The sequence below is a fragment of the Thunnus albacares genome, chromosome 3, assembly GCF_914725855.1.
Source record: "Thunnus albacares chromosome 3, fThuAlb1.1, whole genome shotgun sequence".
NCBI lineage: Eukaryota > Metazoa > Chordata > Actinopteri > Scombriformes > Scombridae > Thunnus > Thunnus albacares.
In genome coordinates this window covers 10566583-10574055 of record NC_058108.1, presented here as the reverse complement: position 1 = coordinate 10574055, position 7473 = coordinate 10566583, and the positions used below count along the sequence as shown (strand labels likewise).

General features: G+C 38.4%; 1 long non-coding RNA gene across 1 annotated transcript; it reads left to right on the top strand.

Moving 5' to 3' along the window:
• The first annotated feature begins 1230 nt into the window (after nucleotides 1-1230).
• Nucleotides 1231-4922, top strand: LOC122978943. The gene is made up of 3 exons (XR_006402777.1): nucleotides 1231-2892; nucleotides 3679-3771; nucleotides 3860-4922. It is a non-coding gene; the product is annotated as an uncharacterized LOC122978943 (long non-coding RNA).
• The last annotated feature ends 2551 nt before the right edge of the window (nucleotides 4923-7473 follow it).

Here is a 7473-nt window from a genome sequence, read left to right as displayed (position 1 = left end):
GCATGACTCTCTACACCTGCTCTGTGTATCTGTTGTTAAGGTCTTCTCACATTACCCTTTTCATCTCCTTGGTCAGGGATGACTCCTTATCCTTTTCCACCAGAACATCACATGTGATGTGGTCCAGGACAGGCTTGATGGCTGTGACAGTGTCACTTGTGTCTCTGATCTGTAAACTTGCTCAGAAGTTCAAGTAGCTGGCGCAGTTGCTCCACTTATGTTGGCGCCCTTGTTCATCAGATGCCATGTTCCTCTTTCTCTAGCCAGTGTCACACAGATTGGCTGCTGTTGGCTGAGGGAACACTCCAGCATCGTTTTTTGCGTCACCACATCATTGATCAGGGCCTTCTGTGGCATGTTGAGGGCAGCTTGCTTTTCTCTCAGTTCTCTCCTTCTCTTCCAGCTCCATGAGAAGCCTTGGACCAGATGACAGCAGGCCTTGATTGCTGTGTAACCTCTGAATTTTCAGAGCCTTTGAGATGGCCAGGTTCAAGTTATGGCCAAAGCGCTCGAGCCACAGATCTGGGAACTCTACAAAAGCCTTGATCATGTTTGTTGCGTTGTCTGTAGTTATGCAGACCAGGTCTTTTTTGTTGATCCCCCACTCTTCCAGCATATTCTCAAAAAACTCTGATGTTGTGAGCTGAGTATTCTTCTGGGAAGTACTGTGTTTCCTGGCAGTTTAATTCCATTTTCTAGTCTGGGGTAAGGTAACAGATAGTGAAGCTGATGTAGGGTTGACCAGCTTCACTTTCACTGGTCAGTTGTTGCAGTAACAACATCAGCTTCCAACGTCAGCTTTAACCTGGTTGTACAGGTTTGGGATTTTAGTCTCAGAAAAGAATGTTCGTGATGGCACTGTGACTTTGTAGTGAGGCACAGCAACCTTCATCAGCCTCAGAAAGCCAGGCCTCTCAACGATTTGAAATGGCATCATGTCCTTCGCGATGTAATATGAAAGGGCTGCAGTGTGGTCTTGAGCATTTTTTGATTTGGATGCATAAGCAGCATGTCTTTGAAATGCTTGCTCAAGTGTCTGTGTCAAGGGACCAGTAGCATCACTGGGCTTGCCTGCTGCAGGCCCACTCTGTAAACAAGGGAATTGCAAATGTATCATTATTATTAGTCTTGTTACATTATTATTATTATTATTATTATTATTACTGTTATCACACACACACACACACAATCTTTGCATTAGTATATGACCTCATTCATAATTTACATAAATACAAATGAGTCTTAAGAAGACAGTGATAGTAATTGCACTGAGCCCAACAATTGACATTAATACAGAGGAGTCTTGTATAGGAGTCTATAGTATTTCTCCTGTTGAACACTTTTACAACCTATTTGACAACAGCTGGATTTTAAATGAATCAAATATGTTGGTTGGGTGACTAAACTACATAATGTGTTATTGTGTGCAGTCTGCACACAGTCTGCAGACACACAGTGCAACAACGTGTAGTGTTTTTACAAGAGTAGGTAACACTAAAAGGTTCAGTTTATATTATTGACAAGTTAATAGCAAGTTAGACAAACCATGACATTTTCCCCCATTCCGAAGTCTGCACATCATGGATTGAGCTAAAAGTTAACTTACCTTGCATTCACTATATAACGGTGGTTGGTGGTCATGAAGATAACTCATAAGATTTCATAGTGACTTTCTTTCTGCATCTTCTGCAGACAGGGTGACCATCTTCAATCAAGTTTCCTTCAGCACTTTTATAAAACCCAAAATACAACCACACTTCAGACTTAGTCATCTTAGCAGGCTGAAAAATCTCTGGAGCACTGTCACTGCCTTCTGCCATGTTTTCATTGAGGCACGACACACTTTGCATGCTGTGCCTGTGCGCCTGCTTCTGGGAGACTGTATTGGACAGTATGTTTTTAATGATAATTCAAATTTGAAATGGTAATACTAACAGTTGGGAATTTTTCTCTGAGTGATGAACCTATATTAACCTAATAATAATATGATATTATGACATTATTAAAACGGATAAGCTTCTGTGTACATATAGGTTATGCAAGTTATATTGGGGATGGTTGCTTGGCGTGCCTGACAAAAAAATTCTTTTGAAGGGGTGCCCTGGTCTAAAAAAGTTTGGGAACCACTGGTTTAGTGGATAGTATGGGATTGAGCTGCCATTATTATTTATTTATGCCACTATTGTAGCCAACATGGCTTTTGTGTGGTTTTTATGTGTGCACGTACTGATAAATGTTAATTAATGCAGCTTAAAGAGCAACTTGAAGGTTGACTTTTTTTTACTGGATTTACAGTATATGTATCATGAAAATTATCCTGTGAAAGGTTAATGTATGATTTTATTAGTTTAGTTTTATTAGACATAAAGGCAGAAATTAAGAAGAAAAGTGAGCATTTTGAGCAGTGCCTTAAAACAAGCTTTTTTCAACAATACGTCATATTACGTCACGTAAGGGAGTTGCTCTCCCTGTTCCAGATGCAGTACACTGAGCGGTACTAAGTACTAATGAACCTGAGCAGTCGTCATTTAGTGAAACAATTTTTTTTTCACTAGTTTTGCTTTGCATTATATCAGGCTGTACAAATTCCAGCCTGTCAGGACCTGGAATCCACTTTCCTAGCAGGAAAAGCAGCACCTAGTTTTCATGCAGGTGAGGAGACGAGTTTCACTGCTGCTGCTGTGATGGAGGAACATGGTTGTGTGCAGGCTCATTTTTGACAGGAGAGTTATGTTATTTGCGATACAATGAGGGTCAGGATGGGATGTTGAAACCAGGACTTTGTGCGGTTCCTCCTGTACACACAGCTGCTTGATCAGCTCCGCATTCAGCAGCAGCGCTGTGCAGACCAGAGACCAGAGATAGAGCTCCACGAAGACATGAACTGTTCTGGTAAGTCATTGTTTCTAATGTTCTCAACTTCCAAATCAGTCAGCATGCTGGCTTGAGTTGAGCAGTAATGTCTGATGTGTGTTTATTGTAAGGCTGTGTGACTAACCTGTAAAACCACCAGCTGATGAGGGATAATGCTAACATTAGTTAGCTAACATTGTTAGCATCCTATTTTGTAAATGCAGTTACCGTTTGACACAGCATGAGGTTAGTTGTTAACTTATGTAGGATCCTGGGGTCTAGTTACATAGCTTGGTGACTTTCTGTTTGATCAGCTAAAGCATTTGTAATTTTTATTCACAGGTGGTGTTATGTTGCTGTGATATAAGGTTTTGGGAGATACTGTAGTATTGAAATTCTCTCATATCTAACATTAGCTGCATTTATTCTATATCAAACAGTTATTAATGATTGACCCTCACCATATTCATCTCAAAAAGGACATATAAATAATAAATAATAAAGGACGTATTTGCAGTTTCAAGCATTCTGTGTAACTTTGAAACCATCCTCAGGAGCAGGTAGAGGTGTCAGGAAACAGCTGATAAATAGCAGGTGTGTCAGCTGATTGCTCAGCACCATCTGATGATGTCTCAAAATCATGTAAACAACTTCAGTTCCTTTGATATCCCACATCTTTTTTTTAAATAGTGTTGCGTCCAGATGTAAAAAACATCACCTTAATGCCTGGCATGTTGGTGAAAATGATATTATGATGTTTGTAGTAGTAGCTGTATTTATGTGTACCATTTTCTTCTCAACATATTGTTTATGTTCTGAAACCAGTCCAGGGAGGTTTTGGATGCAGGCATGAAGGAGAGGGAGTAGAGGACATGAAGCTGTGGAGGCCAGCAAATCATCAACCAGTTAGCAATTTCAGTCAGTCATTTAATTAATTTATTATTTGGGTCAGTGCATGTATTAAATATTATATCACTGAATGTGATCTAAATATTATCTCCCCCAGCATATGCATCAGCCCTGATGGAGTCTCTGAGGGAGGACTACCCCACGTCATCAAAGACTGTCCTCCACTGCACTGGAGTCCCTTTCCAGATCCTGCCAGCAGATCACCAAACACGAGGCAGTCGGCCTGTAACCTGCACAGTCTTGACGGTTTAACACAGGACTTTAGTGTGAAACTCAGCACGGATGTTGTGGTTCTCAGTTTGCAGTTTGACATTATTATAAGTCAGATTAATTCTACAATTGATACTCATATTTACTCATATTTTCAGTTTCAGACTGACTTATTTGTTTTATTGTTTATTAATTTATTTATATTTGAAACCTGTAAGATTTATATGAAATTTGGGTAAAAAAAATTAGATCATGAATGATTGAGTGATGGGGTATTTTTGGACATTTTCACCGTTTACTCATGGTCATTACATTAAAAAAAAAACTATACATCTGTTTGATGTAGAGACAGAGTAGCTAAATAAGCATTGTTAAGCTTTGGCTTTATCCACTGTGCTTTCTAGTTGTTTTAAAAGGGTAAATTGGTATTTTTTCGTTTGACCATATATGTTTGAGACGATCAGTTTAATGGTGATAGTAACTTCAAAATTAGTGTTTTGAATTTTGGTGAATTTTGGGATAAACCTTGGTTTACATTTGTATTACATAATGTGCTTTATTTTACGCAATGCAGTTGGAGAATATTAAAATGTACTAATAGTTTTTATTTATATAGGTTTGTTATTTGTATTAGCTGCTGATGCCTGCAGGCCTAAAGCCATTGATGCAGTATCTGATAATTATGAAGCTGCTCTTCACTGCGCTAAACATTTTAATACATGCAAACATTTGGCTGTTATTGTGATAACTGTTGAAACCATTTATAGTGCCCATTGCCATTGAAACCCTTTATAACATCCTCTGTCATCCTATTAAAAATGTAGCTTAGAAACGTATCTCTCGCTCTCTCTCCCTCCTGATGTCATGAGCACTGTAAAAAGAAGTGTGGAGTTATATTACCCAGTGCGAGATATGACTGATACAAGCTGACACTTCTCCTACCAGTACTAGACGACCAATACTAGTTTTGTTATAGCCTGATACATGAACAAAGCATTAGATATGGTTGGCTAATGCCCATAACACTTGCACAGCTCTCCACTGGTTCTCCTCGCACCACAACTCAATTTCTCTCCTCTGAGTGTTATTCCTTCTAACCCTGGTCTGTTCTTGGTCTCTTGGATGCCAAGCAGGCTCATAATTATAAGGCTATGGTCCATCATATGTGTAGGAAAAAACATTTACAACCTCTGAAGTGTCAAAACTAGCCTTGAGATGCATTTGTTTCTTACTATTTAACTTGACTGCTCTCCCTGTTTCTTTAAATGTCACTTCCGGTTTGGCTTTTTTTTGGAAATAAGATTCTCTCTCTCTAAAAAAAAGAGACTCCATAAGTCACTTTAATGTGTGTATATATAAGTATATTTATATGAAAATCTAGTTCCTACATAATTTTTTTCCTACACGTTGATTCACTGGGGTCTCCAACCTGCAAGTTGCTCTTTAAGTGGGTGTTACAGTAGCAAGAGAGTTTTTTGAGTAGATGCCAGGTGGTGGTTAATGTGTGGATAGGTAGATATTTAGTTGTTTAATGCAGTGCAGAATGGATTCTTTATTTGGTGGTTGTGGTGTGTCTTCTCTGTTGTAATTAAATGGTGGTGATTTGGGCAATTGCACACATCTAGCTCCCACTTCCATTTTCCCTCAAGCAACAGAAATGTAGCACTAAATAATACTTTTTGAAGATACACTCACACCATTTTTTGTAGATATGTCTAATTTAATGAAAACACTGAGTAGCGTTGGTGCTTATTTTTCATGCTCGAAAATAACCAACCAATTTATGTAACACATACTTTTCCCATTATTTACCTGAATGACTTAATTTGAACCTGCCTGTAAAGATTCATAGTGCTTAGAAACTCCTGAGCTGCTCTGGTTCAGAGACATCAAGAGCATCTGAAATGCATTCCAAACAGGGCCATTATGGCAAGTCTGGCCAAATCTATTTATGAAGCACACCAAACTAAATAGGCAACACAGTGGATACTGCTTCTGTAAATTACTTTCATTAAAAGAAATTCAAGAAAACTGTCAAAGTTTTTGATGCAAAATATGCTCTGGGGTGTTATGCATCTTGCCATCTAGTTAATCAGGTGTTTAAGTCCCTGCAGTTTTTCACAGCCTTGTGATCATGCAATTTTTCTTGACACAACATAATTTGCAATTTTAAGCTTAGAGTTTGGCATTCTACCACATACATATTGCATTATATTTCACAACATGGAAGTTTCAAAAATGGATGTCTCAAAGGTGATGAGGCAGCTGCGAAACTGTTATTTAAACCACTAATTCTGATAAATCACATATTGTAAGACAGTATGGTTGGCCCTCAAGTGACAAGCAGACTGGTGTTACTTGTAGGCACCCTCACCTTGTCCAGACAGGTGTGCAGCACTGTACATTCAGCTTTAAACTGACCGACACAGTGGGTTTGAACCTTTGGTCCTCAGCAGTATCTCTGAGTGCTGCCTGGGGGTATCAGACAGTGTATGATAGGAGCCAGGTGGGCCGCTGACATTTAGCTAACAAAGAGCATGGTAACATAACCCCTGTGGGGTTGTAGGTGAGTTGATCACTAAGCCATGTTGCCAGGTATCAGATGAGCTGCTGACATTTTTTATTTTTTATCATTATCACACTCTCACTCTCTGTGAAAAGTCAACTCCACAGCCACTTTCCTCTCAATGCATTTACAATGAGTCAAAAGATCGAGCAAATGCGGTGGATAGTGGATGAAGGTTGAAAGCCGCTTCACATCATATTCAGTTTTCTTAACAGTCAAGCGCTTTTAGTGGTGTGTTCTTGTGCTTTTACTGTATTTCCATGATATTACCATGTCACCCATGTGCCATATAAGGCTAATTATTGTTTTGTTGTTTTTTTTTTTAAATAAATAAATAGATGGATACACAAACAAATATCCAGCATTTTCTTTTGTTTATTTTGTATATATATATAAAAAAAATCAATGTGAGCACTTTCTAATAAGTCACTCCTTTAAAAGATGTCAATAAGTAGTAAATTATTTATGGTAATTAAGATAATAACATTGTGCTTTATAGATCACTGCTTATAACTGCTTTATAAAGCATTAAGTATATTAGTAATTAGTCACAACTTCTAAAACCCTTATTGAGGGTAATGTATTAGAAAGCGGTACCACATTAATTAAAACATTACTTTAAGGGATATTCAGCAGCACATTTATGTTTTCTCTATATTTGTCTATACACTGTCCACCACTGGAAGCATTTTCTGTGCTGTCCTCACCACAAGAGGACCCCCTAAACTGCAGTGAGCATTTTCCTCTTTTGGCAAAAAAAAACCAATTTTTGGATCCGTGAGAACATGAAAATCTGTCTTCTTTTAACAACCCAGTTATATTCAGTGTAAAAACCTTAAATGATAATCCTCCATGGCCACATGTGCTGACTTTCATACAATCATACAATATGAGTGTCAGAGTCAATAAGCCAGTGGAAGAGCTGCGACTGATGG